We start from the raw sequence: 26,951 nt of genomic DNA, 5'->3' as shown, positions 1-26,951 counted from the left end.
ATCTGCATTGACGTTGAAAATTAACAACAGTAGGCCCTACTATTCGGCTCCGTACGATGCTAAAATAATATTGTCAGATGATTCATTTCACTTTCGGAAGTGGACAGCAGCATTCGGCTCCGTATGATAATGAAATAAATGTCGGATGTTTGCTTTTAAATTTGGAAATGAATACCAGTAATATTCTGCTCCGTACGATGCTAAAATAATAAGAGATTGTTGCTTTTACATTTGGAAATGATTAACGGTATCAATCGGCTCAGTAAGATGCTAAAATAGATAGCGGATGTTTGCTTTCACGTTCGGAAATGAATAAGGATAACATTCAGCTCCCTAAGATGCTAAAATGAATGTCGGTAGTTTGCTTTTACATTTGAAAATGATTAACGGTAACATTCGTCTCCGTAAGGTGCTAAAATACTAGTAAATGTTGTATGATTGCTCTTACAATCGAAAATGAATAACGGTAACTTTCGGCTCTTTATAGTGCTAAAACGTTAATGTCGGTTGTTTTAAATGTCTGCAAATGCTCCCATGCACTTTCTCATTTCAAACGTAAGTTGTGACCACCTGAATAGGCATCAACTTTTAACTAACTAACAGTGTGTGGGATTATTCCGAAGGTGCCTTAGTCTGAAAACTCTTAATCCGGCACGAAAATGTATTTATTTATTTATTTATCTATCTATCTATCTACCTATTTGTTTATTTATTCATTTATCTTTTGAGTTTAACAACGTTGAGAATATCGACCCCCGTTTCGTTTTCGAGTCGACGATTCTTCAAAAAACGAAACTTTTTTTTCCCCTTCGTCAATTTGGGATTTACGAGCCTTCGGAATGACTGTAACTTATGTTTTTGTTTTTTTTTTTCTGTCGATTAGGGGATGGGGGGGGGGGGTAATTCAGAAAATGAATATAGAAGGGAGTGAAATTCTTGAGGCAAGAAATACAAGTAAGTGAAATTCTCAGTTTGATATCGTTATTTTTTTTTTGCGTGATGTTTGTATTCTGGATAGAGTCATGTACTTATTCCGTTGGTTCGTTCCTCCGAATCTTAGCCTTCGTAACGAACTTTAAGTAACGAACTGTAACTTTATGTTTTGTTTTGTTTGTTTGTTTTTCAGTCGAGCAGTGGAGGGGGAAGGGTAATTCAGAAAAGAAATATATAGACGGCATCAGGGAAAATTTTGAGGCATGAAATCAGTTTCTCAGTTTGACATTGTTAATTTCTTTGCGTGGTGGTTATTATTCCAAAAAGAGTCAGGTATGATGATACTAGGTGTACTTATATTCCGATGGTTCGTCCTTCAGTATCCGAAAAACGCAAATTCCATGTTTGTTACTATAGTAATCTGAAAGTGTACTAGGGTTTGTTAATCCGAACATTTTGTGACATTCCGAAGGTTCGTTAATCTGAAAATGGGAAATACGGTTCGTTAATCTGAAAACGAATAACGTGGTCAAAAATTTGTTTTGTTTTCGGATTAGCAGCATTTAGAAAACCAAACCTTCCTTCGTTTTTGAATTGACGAATCTTCAAAACAGCAACACAATTTTGTTGTTGCTTTTATTTTTTTTTTTTCGAATAACGAGACTTCGGAAATTGCAAACTTTCAAAGTAACGAACAGTTACGATCTTTTGTTAATCATTAAAGCGAGCAGTGGAGGATAATTCAGAAAAGAAATATAGACGGGAGGAATACTACAGTAATCTTTGATTGATGATGATGTTGGTCATGTTTCTGAATGTTTATAGAAAAAGGCTGAGTGATCTGAGTGATGGTGATGATAAGTTATTACTAATGCGAGTGTAAAAGACAGCTTGCTGAACATACTTCTTTCCCTTCCGGCCCATGAATGATGAAAAAAAAAATACATACACCTCACAACAAAAAGAACCACGTGCTAGCAACCTTCGTAAAGTTAAATCTAGACGTTCATTACCAGCAAAGGGAAAAAAACACAACAGTAACTGAAGCAAAGAGATTGTGTATGCACTCTCTGGCATTACGAGAAACTTGACACCCCACCCCTCTCCCATCTTGTGGAAAATTTCCACAAAACCAGGTGCCAGACCCAAGGTGCCAGACGAAAGAATGCGCGCACTGGGGAATAAACCGCGTGTAAATAGCCTGGAAATATCGATCGAAGAACTATAGCTCATGAGTTGTCATCGCAAAGATCATGATTCTAATTATAGCCTTTCTTTTGACTGTTAGTAGAAATATCGAACAGTTTATTATCGTGTACTTACTTGAGTATTTCAAATGTTTACTGAACTAAAAAATTGTATAGGAAGGGATTGATTACTCACAGAAATATTCACAAATATTCACAAATTCACTACGAGTATGTGATGCAGCCACTAACCGGTTAGACAGCAAAATCCTGGCAATTTCACGCTCACAACTACGTATTACTTTGGAAAGTTTGAAGGAACTTCACCTACGAACTGTGAAGTTATTTGGCTGTCAACATTCGTTCGTTTTTGTTTTTTGTCTTGTTTTTGTTTGTTTTTTCCTCGTTTAAAAGACATGATTTCTTCGTATGGAACGTAAACTGTTTAGCGAACATCGTTATGGCAGACTTTCAGATATCAGTCAGGGGAAAAGAAACTCGAATAGTTAAGATGTTTAGAATCCAATAAATAACATTAAAAAGCCTGAAAAATAACACATGACTATGTTTTATAGTAAACAATAACTGAATATACCCAAAAAAAAGTTTGCATTGAAAGAAAGATATTATTCAGAGGGGTGAAGGTTCAGATGCGAGTTTCTTCACTTTGTCTCCCTCACAAATTAAATTTGTTAAGATCGCAACTGCTGATCTGTAAATCCGCAAACATGTATACATCGCGTACAGTAGCTCAGTACATAAACACGTAGTACTCGAGAATCTTTATAATCGTGCTGCTGGTACACAAGCTGGACGATACTATTACTAAGGCATACTAATATGTCGTAATGTTTGTTTAGTCAATTTTTTTGCGGACTAGCCAAAATTGAATCAGGGTAGTGATTTGACAACAGTAAGTGAATAAAGACAATCTGAACTTACTCGCTGCCTTATTGTGATGTGGAGCGAGATTTACCTTGCATTTTAAAAGGCGAGTTTTCTTTCTGTTAGAAATCATGTAACTGATCTCTGCAATATTAATGTACGAGTAGGCCCTTTAGCTTCTTACTTAGTCTAAACACGATTTCAGTCGATTTTGCTATCAACAGTTCAAGTTTTTGCGTTTGTGAACGGCATTCACTGGTGCTTGCTTGTTTGCTTGCTTGGTACATTTCTGTCATGCGGCTGGCAGTTCGTGACTTATAATCTCCTCCTCTCTTTTACGGTCAGCAACGATTTGATTAAACAAATTCATAGGGTTCATCAACAAGATGGTGTACATCGTGATACAATGCGTATTCAGCACATTGGCGTGGTGGCATAGAAAATTAATGAACAAGCACTAAGCTTCTTTTTTTTTTTCACGCATCGCACTGTGTCTTGCAAGGAAGGTGTCTCAATGACCCCTACACCACAGACTTTCAAGTACATTGTACAGAGTAACTTTGATCAAAGACAATTAAGGCTTGTCGATTTCAAAACAGAATGTCCACGCCACGCCTCGTGCGAACAAAAGACGGATTAGGAGGCAACTCATTCACTAACTACCCAGCCCTGTCGCTGCATAGAATTGCACTGCGTCTGGTCGGGCTTACTAGCAATTCCCTCAGAAGAAGGTGACGTGCACTCTCCACAGAACTCTCTCATAAAGAAGTTCTATGGCACTCTTCCGTTTCGGGACAATTTTCACAACAATTTAAGATAATTTGTGACTGAAAAAACAAAAACAACAATTTTGAGAATGAACTGGATGATGACACATTTGCTCCTGCGATAATTGTTCTTGCATGTATTTTGTGCATGTGAAAAAGCGTTCGAACTTTGATTCCAGTGTACCGTGGAAACTCGATGTAGGCATTGGAGATCCTGATGTAACAAAATAATACCCGATATAACAAACTAATTTCTCCGGTCCCAACGAATTCATTTTCTGTTTTGTATTGTTTATTGCCTACTGATAAAGATTACAAAGAACACAATATGTCTGTCTCAAAGATCTCGTCATAGCGAGTTGCCACGTGTTGACTTTGTATAATTTTCGCGTGGTGTTCGGTGCTGCAAACTTCGGCGAGGGCCTTTATACTCATTGTTTTATTTCCGCTGTTTCTCATACCTCGTTTGGTACGATTTCTTTCGTTTAATGTCACTTTATTCGTTCCCTTTGTTTCGAAGTACCGGTATGTAAAAATTCTTTCAGGTGTCTCTCTGGTTACTGCACATGCATTTTCGTAACGGCGATTTCTCCAATTTGCTGTAGTGTAGTATTTCGAAGGAAGTTCGCTCCCAGCCTCTTCGGTGTGCTGTGTGATATTTTGTATAGTGTTTGTGTTGTTGTCTGAGAGGTTGTTGGTACTTTGTGATTAGTTTGCTTATGTGTTATCTCGAGTGGTGATGGTGGTCGTGTTCCTTAATTTTGATACGAAAAGGGCCAAATGATCTGAGTGATGGTAATGATAATTACTGATGCTGGTGTAAAAGACAGCTTGTTGAGCTACGTGTCCTCCGTCTGATTTCATTTCTCCCTCTTTCACTCTTCTTCTCTTCCCATGAATGATGGAAAAAATACATACACCTCACCTTCGTTAAGTTAAAACTAAATGTTCATTACCAGCAAAGGGGAAAAATAAGGGGAAAAACACGAACGGATTGTATGCGGTCGACACCACCCCCGGCCCCCGTTGTGGGAAATTTCCAAAGAAGCATGCACCAGACCCCAGGTGCTGGCCAGACGAAAGAATGCGCGCACTGGAATTCTGGTTGTAAACAACGTGTAAATAGCCTGGAAGTTAAATCGATGGAATAGTCCATGGGCCAGGACAGATATTGGTACCATCTGAGGTGGCAAAACCTTTTTGGTGTCATTTTGTTTGTCGTGCATAGAAATGCTTATCAAGCTATGATAGCATTTCCAAATGAGTAGCTTAGTCATAGTAAATGAATTTTTAACCAATTTGGTCTCGTTATTATATCCCTATACTTCTGAATCGAAACTAACCGCTATACAAAGAAGAGCACTGTCTTCTGTATGTTCCGTAGAGCTGTAAAATGCAGCTCTATGGAATGTTCACAGGTGTTCTATTGTAAACGCGGTGCGCTTAGTCTTTATTCAAGGCAGCGAAGGGAATATCCAAAGGTTATGATGTCCACAGCGCTTAGTCTCTATTCTAGACGGCGAAGGGAGTATCCAAAGCGTATGATACAGTGTATATCCTTTTATCTAAAAACAACAACAACAACAAAAGCAATTCCTCGTGAATTTTACCGTATCTTTCAATTATTTATCATTTTCCGGCGAAAACGCTAAGGTGAAAACGCTGATACCACGCCAATGTCGCTTTATTTCCCTCCAACAATATAAGATAATGCAAAAACAATGTACCGGTACACTACGATACATTATTGTAAATGAACAGAGTGATTTTTGTTTAAAACTGATGTATTTGTTGATAGGGTAGTATAAAAACAGTATAGATAATCCCTTTTGTGAGGAACTTTAGATATGATAACGGTACATTGGTCTAGATAAAGACTAAGCGCACCGCGTGACAGCTGTGGACATCATAACCCTTTGGATATTCCCTTCGCTGCCTTGAATAAAGACTAAGCGCACCGCGTTTACAACAGAACACCTGTGGACATACAGAAGGCAGTGCTCTTCTTTGTATTGCGGTTTAGTTTCGATTCAGAAGTATAGGGATATAAAAACGAGACCAAATTGGTTAAAAATTCATTTATCATGACTAAGCTACTCATTTGGAAATGCTATCATAGCTTGATAAGCATATCTATGCCCGACAAACAAACTGACACCAAAAAGGTTGTGCCACCTCAGATGGTACCAACAACCCATTTTTCGGGTCTTGGCCCATGGACTAGAAGAACTAGCTCGTGATCTCATGATTCTACGCTACACACCATGGTTCTATAGCCTTTCTTTTTGGCCCATAGCAGAAATATCGAACAGTTGTCTGTATAGCGTATTAAATCAGGCATTTCAAATCTTCACTGAAATATAAAAAGGGATTTGCTAATCACTGGATTCAAAAATATTTCTTCGTATCGAACGTAAACTGTTTACCGTTATTAAGCACAGCTACTACGGCGCATTCGATCCATGGATCCGAACTTGCAGTATACAAACCTCAAAGAAGCCAGAAGCACATAGAGCCTTCCTTTGAACTTGAAAGTAAAACCACGTGTTTCGCACACTGGCACGTCCAAACACAGCGTGGCATTTAGCGATAATTATTGTTATCGCAGACTTTCTGATTTCAGTCATGACAGAGAAAAAGAAAATGGATTCACGTACTTCGGAAAATGATGTTTAAAATCCAATAAATTGAAAAATGAAAAAGCCTGAAAACAACACATGTCTATTTTTTCTAGTAAACAATAATTGAAAACATCCTTAGAAAGTTTTGCATTCTCTCACACAAAGAGGTCTCTTGAGAAGATGAAAGCATTCCCCGTCCCCCGTAAGGCAGGGTTACAGTTCATTATTCCGATGGTTCGTCATTCCGAAGGATCTTTAAATAGTCCGAAGGTTCGTTATTCCAAAAATGAAAAAAGGCTCGTTATTCCGAAGGTTCGTTAATCCGAAAATAAAATAAGGCTCGTTATTCCAAAGGTTCGTTCTGGACCCTCTTTCATTTCGGATGAACGAACCTCCGGAATAACGAACCGTATTTAATTTCGGATTAACGATCCTTCCGAATAACGAACCCTATTTCATTTTCGGATAAAGGAGCCTTTGGAATAGCGAACCCTATTTAATTTTCGAATTAACGAACCTTCGAAATAACGAACCTTTGGAATAACGCCACAAAATGTTCGGATTAACAGACCCTTTTTCATTTTCGGATTAACGAACCTCTAGGCAAAGGGAATTTGTGTGTTTCGGCATGTTATACGACACCGAGATAACAGTCCATGTGAGCACCTCTCCAAGTTTATACCGTCAAGGGACTTTGAAAGCTGTCGTGCGTGTCTGTGGGTGTTCAGGTAAGTTATAATCGACGCTGAAAATCATCGAAGAGTCCGTCGACGTTCAATCGACGAGGGAATTGCAAACTCAACGGCTGCTTATAAGGTACCACCAAGATAGGAAAGAATGAATTTTATGAAAACAAAAACAAATGAATGAACACGAGTGTGAGCAGGTACCAAGGTATGTTGTGATACACATCGATAATAACATTTTATTGGTGATGCAGTTATGTTCCCTATCTATATACATTACCTTTTTGTCTTAATACTAGATGAATGATGATACTGTTGATTCGTGAATGGACAGAGAAAAATAAATCGTGATGAATGAACAGTCACTGATGCCAACATGTGAATGTCCAGACCCCCTTCTTTGATGAACACCACTTTTTAAAATCTTTTCGTATTTAATCAGTGGGTATATAAAGACGAAATTTAGACGAAAAGTTTAATGACATAGGTTTATACAGAATTTAAAACTGCTGTCATGAATGTGACAGCTATGTAGAGCAGATCTATATCAGCAAGATAATGTTCTCTCTTTGAAAACAATGTGGTTTTACCAAGAATTACAAACAACGCACCAACGCGCGCTGGAAGATTAAATACTACGTTAGTATGCTTCATGATGATGACTACAATCGGCCTCGTATCTATACTTGCCACTAAATACAACTGTTCTTAGTGGGTGCAGTTCGTTATTCATTATAAAGTAAAGAATGGCATTATAAAGTAAAGAAATTCGGCAGTTTATATCCTTAACTTTTCCACAGCTGCGTGCAGTCACCAGCTGTCCGAAATACTTCCACAATCCCCTTTTCCGTGTCTCTGTCCAGCGTGTATAGGCACTCTCTTTATCTCTTTCTTTTCCTTCTTCCCTTAAATTTGTTTTTTGCTATATTCCTTTCAATCGTATCCCCCTCAGTTTAGTCATGTCATGTTGTTGTGTCTCTGTTCTTTGTTTCATTTTGTCTTTTTTTCTGTATTATGTATTATGTACATGTATATACTTGTAATTATAATAAGTATTTTTGAAGATTTTTTAGAGTGGTCCACAATCTACAAGCAATGCTTTTTAGTGGACCCCCCAGTTCTCATTTTTTTAATCCTTCAAACATAACTTTGTAATTCCAGTATGTGTGCATATCTTTGTAAGTTTGTTGATTACCATTGATCGTTATATTTTGCAATGTATATATGCTTATGATTGAATTTGAGATTTACTTTGTGTTATGTTTTGTGGAATGAAAGAAAAAAATGAAAATGAAAATGAGAATGAAATAAATCAAATCAAATCAATTCAAAATTCAGAAGGTTCGCTATTCTGAAGGTTCGTTATTCAGAACGCTGAACTTCTGGCGGCAACCTCCAAAATGAAAGACAAAGTTAGTGCAGTGTGGTCGAATGATGGGCGTGTCATAGCCCTCCTGAAGTCCACAGGAAAAAAGAAGCTCATATCATCTCTGTCTGATTTAAACACGTAACATAATTCCCATGGAAACTGACCTTTTTTGCTTATATTCGTAATTGATGGCATCCGGATGATACAATCTGTCAAGGTTTCTTTTGTTAACTTAAGGTATAAATTGCGATTTTATGTGTTGCGCACCTGTGTGCGTATGTGTCAGATATAATCTACTTTTTTGTTTCTTTTTGCTGTTTCATCTCTCTCTCTCTCTCTCTCTCTCTCCTTTCTTTGCCATGTCTTTACGCAATATATATCAAAGTGCAATAGATAGGTTAAATCTCAGTACAATATCACAAGTTCTGTCGCCCATTAATGGTAATGAAGAATTTCAGGAGATTGATCAGTCTTTTTATTTACCTGATGAATTCAATGACAAGGTTTCCAAACACTCTCTGAGTTGTAATAATTTTTCTGTTTTGCATATTAATTGCCGAAGTATAACTAGAAACTTTGATGGTTTGAGTGCTTTATTGCAGTGTTTGAATCTTTCTTTTTCTATTTTAGGAGTCACTGAAACTTGGTTGAAGAATGACGCTCATATGTGTAATATTCAAGGTTATGATTTTGTGTATAATAATAGAGTTGGTAAAAGAGGTGGCGGCGTGGGAGTTTTTGTACGGGATGGATTAACATATAAACATAGAGAAGATTTGAGTGTGAGTAATGAACACTGCGAAAGTTTATTCATTGAGATAGAAAATACTGTTAATAAGAACGTGGTGTTGGGTGTTTTTTACAGGCCACCTAATCAATCTGTGCAATTTTTTATAGATGAAGTTTCTTCTGTTTTGAACATTGTAAATAGGGAAAATAAAATAATATATTTGGTTGGTGATTTTAATATAAATTTAATGAATGTTTCTTTTTGTTCATATGCTAATGATTTTGTGAATGCATGTGCAACATATTCTTTGTATCCACTTATTCATTATCCAACCCGTGTGACTCCAAAATCTGCAACTTTATTAGATAATATATTTACAAACAATATCAGAAATATATTTTGTGGACTGATTTTGGCTGATATCAGTGATCATTTTCCTGTATTCTGTGTTTCTTATGATGAGATTAAAGAAAAAAGGTGTGTTTCCTGGAAAAGACAAATAAATGATATGAATATTGTACAGTTTTGTCGTAATTTGGAAAGTATTGATTGGAACTTTAAGTCATTTGATCCTAATTGTTGTTATGATGAGTTTATAACGAAATTCAGATGTTTGTATCACAGATGTTTTCCTTTGTGTGAAATCAAAGTAAAACATAGAAAAAATAAATCATGGATTAATAAGAATTTGATGAAAATGATAAGGAAAAAATGGAGATTATATAAGAAATATATGAATAATCCTACTGAATATAGGAAAAAAGTTTATAAGAAATTTAGAAATAAAGTAACAAATGAATTAAAGAAGGTGAAACGTGAATATTATAAAAAGAAATTTGATGGTTATAAAGGAGACATAAAGTTAACATGGAAAGTTATCAATGATGCATTAGGTGTGAAATCTAAAAAACAAAATATCATCAAAATTGATGTTGATGGTGCATCTATTACTAATAAAGATGATATGGTTGAAAGATTTAATGATTATTTTGTTGATATTGGTTTTAATCTTACAAACAATGTGCAATATTCAAATTATGATTATAGTTCACAATTGACAAGAAATGATAAAACGGCATATTTTTCTCCAATAACATGTAAAGAAATTATTGATATTGTGAATGATTTAAAGAGTGGAACCAGTGTAGGTTATGATGATATAGCTGTTGATGTTGTGAAAAGAGTGATTCATGTAATCTGTTCTCCTTTATGTGATATATTTAATTTGTGTATTTCCAATGGCGTATTTCCGGATCAACTGAAGATTGCAAAGGTAATTCCTGTTTTTAAAAGTGGTGATATTTCTAATTTGGTGAATTATCGTCCGATATCTGTTCTGCCGTTATTTTCCAAAGTATTTGAAAAGTGTCTATATAAACGACTATACACTTTTTTCATTTCATGTAATCTCTTATCAAACAGTCAGTATGGATTCCGTTCGGGACACTCCACTTCTACAGCTCTTCTTGATTTGATACATAAAGTTACAACAGCAATTGATTTGAAACAGTACACTATTGGTTTGTTTCTTGATTTGAGCAAAGCTTTTGACACTCTTGACCATTCAATTTTGTTGAATAAATTAGAAAATTATGGTATTCGCGGAGTTTTGCTAAGATTATTTAAAGATTATTTGTCTAAGCGATTTCAGTTTGTAACAATTGACAATTATAAGTCTTCGTATAAATGCATTCGTTGTGGAGTGCCACAAGGTTCCATTCTCGGTCCATTGTTATTTCTGATTTATATTAATGATATTGTTTGTTCAAGTAAAATTTTACAGTTTATCTTATTTGCAGACGACGCCAGTGTGTTCATGTCACATAACAATTTTAGTTATTTGGTGGATTTATTCAATCATGAATTGATTTGTCTGAGTAATTGGTTGATTAATAATAAATTAAATAAATGAAAAAATTGTTTGTATTACAGAAAAAAGCTATTCGAATAATTTCCAATGTATCTTTTAATGCTCACACTTCACCTTTATTTTTTCATTTGAAGCTTTTAAATGTATATGATATTAATAGATATAATCTTGCAATTTTTATGTATATGTGTTCAAAAGGTTTATTGCCCTCCAATATTTCTTCCAAATTTTTATTGAATAGTAATGTTTATGCTTACAACACCCGTCGTGCTAATGATTATCATTTATGTCATGTGAGAACAAATATTTCTAAGAATACAGTTTTTTATAAAGGTCCATTAATATGGACCGAAATACCATTTGATTTGAAAATGAAACCGTCTTTGAATAGTTTTAAAAGGAATTATAAACTTTCACTCCTGAATTCTTATTCTCATTCAGAATGATTACTTTAATTGCACTTATATATGTCTTTTGATTTGTTCTTCAGTCCTGTCCTTTTCTTTTCCTCCTTAGTTTCGTTTCTATACTCCCGATATATTTTACACATTATTTATGTTTTCTAGGGGTCAGCGATTTACAAGGCTTATTGCTCTTCTCTGTTGACCCCCCATTCACATGAATTTACGCATCGGCTCTTGTTCTTGTTGTTGTTTTGTGTATGTGTGTATATTTCTTTTGATATTCATATATTTGTATCTATGTGTTTTCTTTGTATGAATTGTTTGATGATTTTATGTCGAATGGAAATAAATTTGAACTTGAACTTGAAGGTTCGTTGATCCGAAACACGCAAATTCCCTATACCTTATAGAGGTTCGTTAATCCGAACATTTGTGGCGTTATTCCGGAGATTCGTTAGTCCGAAAATGAAATTCGGGAATAACGAACCTTCGGAATAACGAGCTATAACCTACTTAGTAGCACGTAAGGGACTATCACAATTTGCTGAAGGTCTCAAAGAACGCATTTAAGAGAAGAAAACGAATCACGTTTTACTTCCAAATCCGTAGTATTTAGAGTAACTTTACACTTCATTAAGACATTATAAGATAATGATTAATCTTCTCTTCTTTGTTTGCCAGTACAGTTTAGCGTTTTCTATTCATTAAAGAACAGCAGTCGCCATTCAGAGAGGGACGCCTCGGGACGCATGATGACGCACATTCTGCAGAAAGCAAAATAAAATGTGATGAATTGTAGGCCTATATGCTGTGGCGACGGACATCCAGTCGCTGGTAATCCAGAATGCGTCCGGCATGCAGGCATTCTCTACTTCATTCCCGGTCCACGCATTCTGCCTGCACTGAGAATGCCCTATTGTTACTCCCCTCAGCCTTCTGAATAGAGGCATTCCGTCGTATTCCGAGAATGGGGATTATAAAATCCTCTATTCAAGGCGTCCGGAATGCGTCCGAGAATGCAGACGCATTACTGAAACCATTCATTCACGAAGAATGATAGCGGCATCGTGCACCTCTACGATTGTCTTTGACCTTCAAAAGAACGACACGCCGCCCTGTTGCGTTGTGAGAAAGAAAAGTCGCGCGATGTTATACACGTTGTATTTCAGTTTGAGTGTGAAATTAAAAAAAAAAATGAGTAAAAGTGTCTCTGGAAACGGATTTCTAACACAGAGATTTTGTTTTTGTTCGATTTTTCTGTATGTTGGTTAGTTTGTTTTTTACGACATAATACTCGTCGCCTAAAGTTGCGTTTCGTACCGCAGTTCGATACATTCGTATTTTTTCTCGCCAGATTGAGACGCCAACCCCGTTGCTAAGAGGTACCTACCAGGAATACCGTCAGGTCTCGACACTAGCGGTGGCCCGGGGCCATCAAAAAACGCACGTCGGGCACCAAAATTTCATATATTTTTATGAAGAATTTGGTGGACCGATCGGGCCACCAAGAAAAGTCGGATGTTTGCCTTTATACTTTTGGAAATGAACAGCGCTAACAATCGACTCCGTATGCTAAAATAAATGTCGGATATTTGTTTTTATTTTCGAGAAATGAATAACGGTATAATATCCGGCTTTGTATGATACTAAAATTAATGTCGGGTGTTTGCTTATACTTTTGGAAATGAATACAGTAAGATTTAGCTTCGTAAGGTGCTAAAATTTATGTCAGATATTTGATTTTGCGTTCGGAAATGAATGAAGATAACATTCGGCTAAAGTAGATGCCGGATGTTTGCTTTTATGTTCGAAAGTAAATAGCACTAACATTCGGCCTCGGAAGATGCTAAAATAAATGTCGAATGTTTCCTTTAACGTTCGGAAATGAATAACGGTAATATTCGACTTTGTATGATACTAAAATAAATGTCAGATGTTTTCTTATACTTTAGGAAAAGAAGAACGGTAAGATTCAGCTCCGTACGGTGCTAAAATTAATGTCGAGTATTTGATTTTGCATTGGGAAATGAATAAGGATATCATTCGGCTGTGTAAGATGCTAAAATAAATATCACACGTTTGCTTTGACGTTGGGAAATGAATAATAATGATATTCAACTCCTTACGATGGTAAAATAAATGCCGGATGTTTGCTTTTATGTTCGAAAGTAAATAGCAATAACATTCGGCCCCGGAAGATGCTAAAATAAATGTCGAATGTTTCCTTTAACGTTCGGAAATGAATAACGGTAATATTCGACTTTGTATGATACTAAAATAAATGTCAGATGTTTTCTTATACTTTAGGAAAAGAAGAACGGTAAGATTCAGCTCCGTACGGTGCTAAAATTAATGTCGAGTATTTGATTTTGCATTGGGAAATGAATAAGGATATCATTCGGCTGTGTAAGATGCTAAAATAAATATCGCACGTTTGCTTTGACGTTGGGAAATGAATAATAATGATATTCAACTCCTTACGATGGTAAAATAAATGCCGGATGTTTGCTTTTATGTTCGAAAGTAAATAGCAATAACATTCGGCCCCGGAAGATGCTAAAATAAATGTGGAATGTTTCCTTTAACTTTCGGAAATTAATAACGATAATATTCAACTCCGTACGATGATATTAAGATGTTTGATGTTTGCTTTTATGTTCAAAAGTAAATAGCAATAATATTCGGCTCCGGAAGATGCTAAAACAAATGTCGAATGTTTGCTTTAACGTTCAGAAATGAATAACGATAATATACAACTCCGTACGATGATAAAATAAATGTCACATGTTTGCTTTTACGTTCGAAAGTAAATAGCAATAACATGCAGCTCCGGAACATGCTAGAATACATGTCGAATAATTTTCCTATCTGTAATTTGCCCGTGTGCTTCATGGTTGTGAGGGTAGCTCTTAGCCACGCTGGTCTGTAATTTCATACACAGCCCTGTCGCTTTAAAAACGCTTTGTAATACATTATAGGTCCTGCAGTATAAGATCAGTAACTTGTAATCATTCGTAGTGACGTAGAATGCGTTTGTATTGTAGCAACAGCACTGATTTTCATATTATTATTCATATCAGTTCAATTCTATTTGATCAAAATCCGGTTAATTTCACATGATCGGCGTTTGATGACAATAATAATGGAACTGTGCAAAAGTATAGGAGACAACATGCTTAGCAGACGATTCCTCCTTTTGATTCCCCTCTCCCTGTCTCATTCCCTCTCAGCTCACTTTGATCTTTCCTCTCCCCAGCCCACCCGACAAAGAAGAAGTTCGGTACAATACAAAAACAAAAACAAAACTAAACTAAAACTAAAACAAAACAAGGAACATGTGCTGGCAGAATAAATGGGAATGATACCTATGCCCCAGCCAGGCCAAGCTTGTGGAAATTTCCATGAAAGCAGAGTGGATCAATCAATAAGTTAGTGTTGCCTGCCAGCAAAGGAATGCGCGTATGCATTCCTTCACACCCCACCCTTGTTGTAAACCACGTGTAGATATCAATTAGACAGTCTGGCCTGGGAGTGGGAGTGAGCCAGGGACATGTCTCTAGCACTAGTCTTGAGTAAAAGCCCCTTTTGAGTTCCTGTAAACGTCATATGATACTGTTTTGTCTTTCTTTTCGCCTAAAAAAAAACATATAGCGAACAGACCTCACCTCCCTGATATCACAAATGGTCATGTAGCCATGCAAAAGGATTGATTTATCCCTTCTAGGCGAAAACTGAATTAAATGTCCTTTGATAGAAAATTCGAAATCTAGCATGCCTGGATAAAGACTACCTTGGTACCTTCGCAATATGTACCAGGTCAGCCAGAGCCACATGTTCGATCGTTGAGAGCTCGCGAAGGAAGCAAAATGGTGAGCTAGTAGCGGCATGTACGTATACAAAATGCACCTCATTGGTGAAAGCGTGGGGCTGGTCGAATGCATTCTAGAAGACAAAGGCTGTGAACCCTGGCAAATTAATCCTGTTGGTAGTGTTACCGTTAGGTTTTAACAGACAATAGAGAGATTAGACAAAGTCACCCTCATTGTTGATGCATTCTCAGTTTCATTCCGGAATGCCCGGCTTATTTCTAGGCCAGGCGACGGCCGGAATGGGTATAGAATGCGCGCATTCTCGAGTGCATGCCACTGAGATAAAAGGTACTAAGTATTCCGAACGCATTCTGGAATAGATACCAACGAGTGGATGTCCGTCGTGCCTAAAAAGTTGTTAGGACTGACAGGGCTCGCTGACCCTGTGAGAGATTTGACTTGCAACTGCAAATAAAGTAATACAGTTTTGCCTGAAACTTTGCGTTGAATTAGAAACAAACGCAAATTGGCATTGGATTAGTCAAGGTTGCCTTCGATATTTTCCCTACGAAATCGTGCGTCCGCTTATAAATAGCAATGAACTTGCTTGCAATAAAATGCAAATTTGCGTACGGCTCGCTCTCGGGCGGGAACTTGCATTTGTTGATGCTTTACCTCTCGCAACTACTGAAATTTCCCAAGCTCGGTGCTTAGATTATGTGCACTATACCACACGCTATAACACATAATACTTTATGCGTATCGGGGATTTTCGGATCGATATCGGGAGTTGTAGCGAACGAGTAGCGCGAAATGGTAAATTCGCGATTTTTGTAAGCATCGGGCAGCAATTCTACCTTCATACTTAATGCCGAATTTGGTTCGATACTGCACTGCTGAGGAGCTGAATCATGTTAGAATTCATTTCTGTAACCTAGAAAATCAGTTAAGTGTAATTTTCAGGTCAAAACAGTGCTTGGCCCCAAACCCTCCTATTGCCGATGGCTTCGCTTTGTCTGCTAGTAATATGTAGCACTTTCTATTCCATTTGATTAGTGAAGGTTGCGTTCGATATTTGCCTACGGAATCACGCTTCCTTTTAGCAATGAACTTCCTTGCGTTTAAATGAAAATTTACGTACGGTGCGGGGACTTGCATTTGATGTTTTAGCTCTCACAAGTCACAGCTATGCTTCATAAAATTTCATCTCAAGCCCAGGGCGCAGATTGTGTGCCCAAGTATACTCGAACGCTGCACTACGTACACGCACGCGTATGCTATCGGGGATTCGGATCATGAGTAGCGAGCGCGCGAGTAGCGCGAATTAAACGGTAAACTCGCGATTTTTTTTAAGCATCAAGCAATAGTATATTTATGGCATTTCTTCCTTAATACTAATTGCCGAATTTGGTTCGCAGTTGCATTGCTGAGGAGTTGAATCATTTCACAATTCATTTCTGTAACCTAAAATACATTTGCACATGTATCAGTAAGTGTAATTTTCATGTCAAAATAGTGCGTGGCCCTAAATCCTGGATTGCCGATGGCTTCTCCGCTTAGCACTAGTAGTATAAGCTTTCTATTCATTACGAAACAATAGTCGCCATTCAACGAGGGACGCCTCGAGACGCATCGGGACGCATCGGGAGGGTAGAGGGAAGGAGCTTATTTTGCGGACGCAGCGAGACGGCCACCAGGTAAGCTCCTTTTCGTACATGCAACGGTCCATTTTTGAGGGCTCGTCTTTTACAAGTATACTTGGGAGTTAGCCGACGCTTTGCGACGCTCGGCGGCGCCCGCCGACACGCAGTCTAAACTACTGGTTGTATGCCGTCGCTAACCGTCGCTGGGTGTCCTTTGACGTCGGAAATTGAAAGAAATTTGCAGAAGCGTCGCACCGCGTCGCTCGCCGTCCCTACTTTACCAGGTGCGCCTTAATTTTGGGGGGTTTGGGCCCCCCTGGGGGCCCCCTGGGTGGGGCATGGTGCCCATTTTAACAAATTGAGTTCCTAACCCCCTAGGGATGCTACCTGCCAAGTTTGATGAAAATCGGTCTTGGGGTTTTCAAGAAGAAGATGAAAATGTAAAAAGTTTACGCACGACGCACGACGGACGACGGACTACGGACGACGGACGACGGACGACGCACGACGCACGACGGACGCCGGACGAAGGGCGATCGCAATAGCTCACTTGAGCCTTTGGCTCAGGTGAGCTAAAAAGTGCAGTTTTAATATTTTTACTTGACCTTTTGACCTTTGACCTCATGACCCTAAACTTTCACCAGAGAATCTAAATTGGGTAATACATGTACACACTATGTTTCAAGAAAACATCTTCAGGCATTGCAAAGATACGGAAATAGTGAAATTTTACATACTGTAAAACATGATATATTCGCGGCATGAATTTTTCGCGAATTGGAGCCGACAGCCTTTTTCGTGGCATGAAATTTTCGCGAAGTGCCACTGGCGTTCAATGCATATAATGTAAACATGGACTTTCGTGTGCATTTTAATTTCGCGAATCTTGGCGCTCGCGAAATTCGCGAAATTAAAGTGCTCGCGAAAATTCCTTGTTTTACAGTATTTGACCTTGACCTTTTGACCTTTGACCTTGCGCATGTGCACCCAAAGGTTGACAGGCACAACTTCACCCCCTAATACATATACATGCCAAGTTTCATTAGGATACCTCCAAAGGTTTTTAAGTTACGCTGTCCACAAAATTCATTACGGACAGACGGAAGGACGGACGGACGGACGGAAGGACGGACAGACAGACGGACGGACGGACAACCCGAAAACATAATGCCTCCGTCACCACTTCGTGGTGGAGGCATAAAAATCACCACTTCAGTCTGCGAGCGACCTCAACGCTGGACGCTTAATAATTATTCTTGCTTTTTCACTGTTTTTTTATATTTTGCACCAGGGACAACAAAATCGTGGGCAAAAACAATTCTCATCTGGAATCTGTTAGCACTGATTTTATACATATCTATAACGAGTATTCTATACAGTGTTTACTATTTATCGACCGTACTGTACATCCATACGGTACGGAGCACGTACACGTTCGCATACATGTACAATGTACGTGTGCTACTTACAAGTATGTAGAGACTTGTCTTGCTTTTTTGACAGAAAAAAAGTTGTCCCCATAAAAACATTGGAAGGGCAAGCATATCATAATTTTGCCCCCCATAATCAATAATACGTGAGATGAGAAGATTTTCTTGCTTTTTGACAGAAAAAAAAATTGCCTCCATAAAACGTTCGAGGGGCAAGCGCACCATATCCGTCCCACCTCATATAATTACAGTATAATTCCCGAGATGAAAAGATTTTCTTGCTTTTTTTGTTAGATATCTGTCCAATTATTTCACCCTAAGTCTGCACCAGATGGCAGGTTGCTGGATTTCAATTCTAAAAAGACAAAGTCTCTCTCGTGTGGGAGGGGGATACGTCTTCCCACACCCTCCCCCATTTGATCTATTTTCCATGGACTTAATACACCTATAGATTGACAGATTTACAAATATTTTATCGAAAGTGTGCACCAGATACAGTTGGTGGCGCTGCACTGTGGCGACATGTTTCAAGTGGCTAACGTCCATTTTTTATCCGTTTTTGGTTTGCAACTGTGAATTTTTTCCATGTGACTGTTATTCATCGGAGCTATTTGACATTACTGACCACAGCAGTTGTGAAAATGTCTGTCAAAAATCGTCTGTGCTGTGTGGATTTGCTCCGTGATTTTATTGGTCTTTTTACCGCCTGGTCTACTTTGCTGGGAGAGTGGCAATACACGTGCACATGCCCATCGTATTACGTATGAACACAACGTCTTGCACGAGCTTGCGAGAGTGTCGAACTGGGTGCCTGAGCTACTGGACTGGGTGCCGCTGAGGTGTGATGGTTTTCACTCTGGAGAGGAACATCAGCCCCAACCACATAGACGTAGAGGTAGGCGTGGAGGAATTCGGCAACGGTTGAAGAGAAGACGGCAGCGCCCACCCCTTCCATTCATAACTTTGAGTAACACAAGGTCAGTGAGGAATAAGATTGACGAGATTCGTGCCTGTACCCGATATTTGTCCAACTTCAGAGAGTCTAGTGTGCTGTGTTTCACAGAAACCTGGCTAAAGCCGGAGATTCCTGATAATCTGTTTGACATAACAGGATTCGACTGCATACGGCATGACAGAAGTGGAATCAACAAAACAAAAGGAGGAGGAGTAATGATGTACATAAATAAACGTTGGTGTCAGAATTTTCAGGTTGTGAAGACTGTCTGTGATGAGAATAATTATTATAGAATTGTTATGTGTAGCATTGCGGCGGTTTTATCTTCCAAGGGAGTTCAATCAATTACATTTTATTTTAGTGTATGTACCCCCCGATGGAAATGCCGAGTTGGCATAAGAGGTTATACAGAACACAGTACAGGATCTGGACACACAGTCCCCGGACTCGCCAAAGTTTGTGCTAGGGGACATGAATCACTGTAATCTGGATTGTGTTCTAGTTAATTTTGAAAAATGTATTGATCAGCCTACAAGAGGAAACAAATTCTTGACCAATGCTACTGTTCTGTACCAAACTCATATAAATCTGTGATCCAGAATGGATTGGGTAACTCAGACCACAATGTTATTCATTTACTTCCAAAATATCGCCAGAGATTAAAGTCAGTGAAACCTCAGTTTAGAGAATGAAACATTACAAAAATTACAGGACTGTTATGAACTCACTGACTGGGATGTGCTTTTTTATTCTGCTGGGGATATAGATGAAATCACAGATACGATAAATGGTTACATCTTGTTCTGTGAATATTACATGTCCCTGTGAAACGAGTCAAGATATTTCCTAATAACAAGCCCTGGCTAACGCCAGAAATGCAGTCACTTCTGCATCAGAGACATCAGGCATTTGGGCAATTCCACGGTAACTAGGACACAGGTGCCAAAAATTCAAAATGATATTTGTTTCAAACACCATACATTTTCAGACAGTACTTGAGTTGAAGTTTTAAGAATCATTATGTTTTTCAATAAAAGCGGCCATTTTGAATTTCAAAATGGCTGCCAGAATATGCCTATAACTCAATGGCGAAAAGAGTGTATTGTCGCATAAATTACTCTCTGTATATCCACTTTATTAGTACTCTAAACAACAATCTTTCATATGTATGCAGTTACCAAAGAAGTCTTTTACCACACGATAGAAAAAAAAGCTGGTAGCTTTAAAGAATTTGATAAAAACTGTTAATTACTTTGATAATGATGGATGTAACGTCAGTTACCAAAAACAAGGAATTTTTAAGTTTATTCATCAAAGGAAGTGACCTGTATGATGTAACTTGGGATTTCTAATGTATGCCCATATGCCTTTATTTTAATACCAGAAATAAGGATACTTGGCATACTGGCGAGTCAAAATGAACACTACAAAATGTGTAACGTCAGTTACCGAAACGTCATACATGAGTATGTAACGTCAGTTACCATGACAGTAATTATAACTGAGGCAAATTTTTTGACTTTTGACCATTTCAATACATCTGGGAAGTCAACTTACAACAAAGAGCAGCTATCCCTTTCATAGGGAATGATGTCATTGCCATGGTATGTCCATGGATATTTTTTTAAAATTTTATTTTATTTCTAAATTCATTTATTCATTCATTTACCATTTTTTTTTTGATTCAGCACAAGTTTAAGGTTATATCATCTGGAAGTTTAGTTTGCCACATGCAGTATATGCACTCAAATTAGTACATTCCCAGTCCTACGGGATGATAAAGCTACCAAAGTTTGTAGGCCTAATCAGTGACATGATTGCATGTTAACCACATTTTCTATAAAAACAAACAAACAAACAAACAAACTTCTGCACAGCTGTATGTTAGTACCAACAGTTTAACAATCTTCACCAATGTTTGCTTTTGCTGGCATTTTTTTTTTCAGGAAGCTTAGTCAAGTTTCTACCTCAAGGCAAATGCACAAACAGATATTTCTTCTCTTGCACTTAAATGTGTGGTGTAGTTAACATGGCTCAACTTGTATTATGGTACGTAGGGCATGTACTCATTATTGTTTGAAACTTAACACTGATGTTGCTCAAAGTGAGAGAGGATTCTATAGGGTTTTAAAACAAGAGACCCGCGGGTCTAGCGCTCACCTGAGTATCGCAAGTTCACCTTTCACGCAGTCACTAATCTAAATTAAAATTTGACCAGGCATTCTCAAGTAAAAGATGAAAATGTACAATAAGGGCCCAATTTTTTTAAGATTCCTTAATTTGGGGGGATTGGGGCCCCCTGGGGCCCTCTGGGTGGGGCATGGTGCCCATTTTGATAAATTGAGATCCTGACCCCCTAGGGATGCTACCTGCCAAGTTTGACAAAAATCCATCATGAGGTTTTCAGGAAGAAGATGAAAATGTACAATTCAGGCCCCCATTTGGACCCTTCCAACCACCCCCCCCCCCCCCCTACCCAAGAGGGGCACCCCTGGATCTCCTATGAACAAACTTGAAACTACAGTCATTAATGTACTCACTCATGATATTATCTCAGCTCTATAACTTCTGATTCTAGAGATTTATAAAGATTCCTTCATTTGGGGGGTTTGGGACCCCTGGGGGCCCCCTGGGTTGGGCATGGTGCCCATTTTAACAAATTGAGATCCTAACCCCCTAGGGATGCTACCTGCCAAGTTTGGTGAAAATGGGTCATGGGGTTTTCAAGAAGAAGATAAAAATGTAGAATTTAGGCCCCATTAGGACCCCTCCTCACCCCCTCCCCTGGGTCCCAAGGGGGGCACCCCTGATTCTGCCATGAACAAACTTGAAACTACACTCATCAATGTACTAACTCATAGTATTAACTTAGCTCTATCACTTCTGGTTCTAGAGAAGAAGATTTTTGCGGATTCCTTAATTTTGGGGGGTTTGGGCCCCCTGGGGGCCCCCTAGGTGGGGCATGGTGCCCATTTTAACAAATTGAGTTCCTAACCCCCTAGGGATGCTACCTGCCAAGTTTGGTGAAAATGGGTCATGGGGTTTTCAAGAAGAAGATAAAAATGTACAATTTAGGCCCCATTAGGACCCCTCCTCACCCCCTCCCCTGGGTCCCAAGGGGGGCACCCCTGATTCTGCCATGAACAAACTTGAAACTACACTCATCAATGTACTAACTCATAGTATTAACTTAGCTCTATCACTTCTGGTTCTAGAGAAGAAGATTTTTGCGGATTCCTTAATTTTGGGGGGTTTGGGCCCCCTGGGGGCCCCCTAGGTGGGGCATGGTGCCCATTTTAACAAATTGAGTTCCTAACCCCCTAGGGATGCTACCTGCCAAGTTTGGTGAAAATGGGTCATGGGGTTCTCAAGAAGAAGATGAAAATGTACAATTTAGGCCCCATTAGAACCCTTCCCCACCCCCCTCCCCTGGGTCCCAAGGGGGGCACCCCTGATTCTGCCATGAACAAACTTGAAACTACAGTCATCAATGTACTAACTCATAGTATTAACTTAGCTCTATCACTTCTGGTTCTAGAGAAGAAGATTTTTACAGATTCCTTAATTTTGGGGGGTTTGGGCCCCCCTGGGGGCCCCCTGGGTGGGGCATGGTGCCCATTTTAACAAATTGAGTTCCTAACCCCCTAGGGATGCTACCTGCCAAGTTTGATGAAAATCGGTCTTGGGGTTTTCAAGAAGAAGATGAAAATGTAAAAAGTTTACGCACGACGCACGACGGACGACGGACGACGGACGACGGACGACGCACGACGCACGACGCACGACGGACGCCGGACGAAGGGCGATCGCAATAGCTCACTTGAGCCTTTGGCTCAGGTGAGCTAAAAATTGTTCATACAGTGTGTATTTGTTGATTACTTTATTCTATTCATGCAGGGACGTTTTGTAATACAACACATGATAATTATGAACAGGAAGAGTTTTTATATTGATTTTAGTATTCTTTCATTGCAAAGTCCAATTTCTTGGTATCTCGAATGTATTTGCAAGCCGTGATATATCAGTGAAAAGGAAAAGAAAAACAGTTAAATTACTTCAAGCTAGGAATAAAACAGTAACGCTCTTTTGACCAAAAAGCATTTATTTTTCTTCTTCACAGAGAAATATTAAAAATGTGGCACTTTTCATTTAAATCAATTGATGATGGAGATCATCAGGAGTAAAATAAAGAAAAGAAGGAGAAATACATCACAATAGATTTCATACATATTTATGCATATTTATGAGTTGATACATGTTTTTTTCCCCATGACCTGGAAGATATTCTGATATTTTTTTCAAGCACAAAAATATCCATGTTTTGTGTAGTACTACAAGGTATTATGGGTGGAGCACAAGATAAAAACTTTCCTGTTCATTAAAAAACAAACAAACAAACAAACAAACAAAAAAGCCCTTAGTCATGTCAATATATTTATACTTGGAACTGCTTAATCTATTAATGGCTCTGTGTAATCATAAATGTTGAATAAAAGTTAAATCTTCAGACAAATGTCAAGAAATATCCTCTTGTGCATTTACATTATTTTTGCCCAACTGTGCTATGGCATGGGGGGGGGGGGGGGTGCCCCCTAAGGTCCCACCCAATATTATTTGTGTCTTTAGATTTTGTTTTAATTTGTTGCTGTAGTTGCCTGGGATTGTCACTGGTACATTGCAGCAGTATAATAGCCTGTTAAATAAATTAGTTCTCTGTAAACCCCACGGCAAAGTATGTGTAACGTCAGTTACGTAACGTCAGTTACTGACATGTTTACCTTTAAGTTTTCATAGAACACAAAGAAAATGGACTACTGTTTCATTTCATTGTGTATTTATGACTGATGAACCAAGGTATGACTCCATATCAACCAAATCATTCTGAATGGTCAAAATTATGAAATATCACATAGCTATTCCCAATCATGATTTTGCATGTGTAAACCCTATGGCAAATGTAAGCGTAACGTCAGTTACGTAACGTCAGTTACCGTCATGTCTTCACTGAAATTGGCATGGTGGTAAAAGGAGACAACTAAAGTGCACATTATTTTGCACACCTGTTCCTAAGAACCTAGGTGTATTGCCATATTAAACACATAAAGGCTAAAAGTCAGGGACATGAGATATTTCCATTTACATCTACACCATAATTTCCCATGTCCTTTTTCCGTAACGTCAGTTACCAACACATTTTCACTTGCTATGTGATAAGAAATGCAGTTTGAGAGAAAAACTTTCCACCTATTTCTTCATTCTCATGAACTTATTCATCAATGCTAATAGCAAGCCCAAGGTACTTTCCTTCACAAAACTACAAGGTAAACAATTTCATGAAAATCCTTACGTGTAACGTCAGTTACCGTGGAATTGCCCATTTATAGATTGTGATCTACAGAGGCAAAGGGAACTTAGGAGCAATCTGAGGAAAGAAATCAAGAAAGCAAAGAGGGCATACAAAGTCAAACTTCAGAATTGTTTTAAAACAAATAATACACGTGATGCATGGAAGTGTATGCAAGTGATGACTGGTTTTTCGTCGAAAAACAAGGAGAATGTGGTGTTCCCTGGGGAGAATGCAAATCAATTTGCAAATGATCTGAACAGATCTTATTGCAGATTTGAAAGTGGGGATTGTGAGGATCTTGTTAATACTCAGTCTAACCATCTATTACAATCTGATGGTTGTTCGGTCACTATTTCAACTGGAGGGGTTCAGAAGCTCTTTGAATGTGTTAACGCTCGGAAGGCAATGGGTCCTGATAAGATTCATGGAAAACTCCTGAAGAATGCACATTACAGTTAGCTGTTCCCTTTACCAGACTGTTCCAAAAATCCATGTCAACCCATACTGTTCCAGTACGTTGGAAGACTGCAACGATAATACCTGTTGCTAAGAAGTCAAGACCAAGGGAACTCAATGATTTCAGACCAGTAGCTTTAACATCAGTGGTTGCAAAATGTTTTGAGAGGATAATACTCAAACTTCTCCTTCAGCCTATTTCAAAATGCATCTATAGATAAATTTGCAGTTCGCATATCAATCAAAGAAATCTGTAGATGATGCAGTACTGACAATGGCACATCTTATCCAACAACATGTGGACAGCCTAGGACATTATGCTTGTGTCACTTTTGCTGACTTCTCCTCTGCATTCAATACAATGGAGCCTTATAAGTCAATTGAAAAGTTGAAGTTTTTTGGGGTCAATCCTACATTGTTACTGTGGATCAGTGATTTTTTCAGAAATAGGGTTCAGTCAGTTCTTGTATCAGGTGTCATGTCCGATGCTATGATAACTCAGGTAGGGTCTCCTCAAGGGTGTGTTTTGTCCCCAGTTCTGTTCATACTGTATACCAATGATTGTCAGTCCAGTTGCAGCACTGTTTCTTTTTTGAAATATGCTGACGACACAGCCATTGTTGGTCTTATCAATAGGGATAATGAAGAAGAGTATAGGAACTCATTGGATACGTTTGTGGAATGGTGTGATGAAAACGGTCTCAGACTGAATGAAAGCAAGACAAAAGAAATGGTAAATAGATTTCAGGAAAAATAAACAGAATATTTCTTCAGTGGTAAATATAATTCATGGAGTGGATATTCAGGTTGTTGATAGTTATAAGTATCTGTGTATGGTGATTGACAGCAAGTTAAATTGGGAGGAACACTGCACCGGACTGGTCAGTAAGTGTGCACAAAGAATGTATTTCCTAAGGAAATTGAGATCATTCCATGTTGATACCACCATTTTACATTTGTCCTACTCCTCAGTTGTGGAGAGTATATTGGTGTTTGGATGTGTGGTCTGGTATAGCAGTCATAAGAAAGGGAAAACTGCTCAAATCACAAGGGTACTGAAACAAGCAAGCAAAATTACTGGTGTGCAAAATCAATGGGATGATATCTGCAGACAGAGAATTATTAGGAAAGTTGAGTATATTGTCTCAAATGTAAACCACCCCCTGTCTGAGAATTATGTGCAAATGAGGAGTGGGAGAAGACTACGGTCTTCCAGGGGCAGAACAAGTAGGTTTTTGAATTTTTTCGTTCCATTTTTAATAAGAACCTTCAATATGTATAGATGAAAGGAAGGATCAGTGATGTATATTTTTTATGGGGGTGTTCTCATTCAACAATAGGTGGATAGCCTAGGATGTTAGGATAGTTATAAGTATCTGGGTATGGTGACTGATAATAAGTTTAAATTGGGAGGAACACTGCACCGGACTGGTCAGTAAACTGTGCATAAAGAATGTATTTCTTATATCCTTATACGGAAATTGAGATCATTTTCTGTTGATATCATTACTTTATATTTGTTTTACTGGAAAGTATACTGGTGTTTGGATGGGTGGTCTGGATTAGCAGTTTTAGGAAAGGGAAAACTGCTCAATCACAAAGGCACTGAAACAAGCAAGAAAAATTACTGGTGTGCAATATGAATGGGATGACATCGATCTACAGACAGATAGGAAAGTTGAGTATATTGTTTTTATGTGGAAATCACCCTTTGTTTGAGAATGATGTGTAAAGGAGGAATGGAAGATCATACATGTAGTCTTTCAGGGGCAGAAAAAAACAGGTTTTTGAATTTTTTTGTTTGTTTTATTTCTGATAATAATTTTGATATGTATTTGAAATGAAGGATCAGTGATGTA

At 38.3% G+C, this 26,951-nt stretch overlaps 1 protein-coding gene across 1 annotated transcript in view; it reads right to left on the bottom strand.

Moving 5' to 3' along the window:
- LOC139716887 (ferrochelatase, mitochondrial-like) overlaps positions 1-26,951 on the bottom strand; it is a 140,150-nt gene that overhangs the window by 97,782 nt on the left and 15,417 nt on the right. The gene's annotated exons all lie outside the window — the stretch shown is intronic.

Source organism: Diadema antillarum, unplaced genomic scaffold, assembly GCF_040938485.1.
Source record: "Diadema antillarum isolate AM-2024a unplaced genomic scaffold, OU_Dant_1.0 scf00000001, whole genome shotgun sequence".
Lineage (NCBI taxonomy): Eukaryota > Metazoa > Echinodermata > Echinoidea > Diadematoida > Diadematidae > Diadema > Diadema antillarum.
This window is presented reverse-complemented; position numbering and strand designations above follow the sequence as displayed.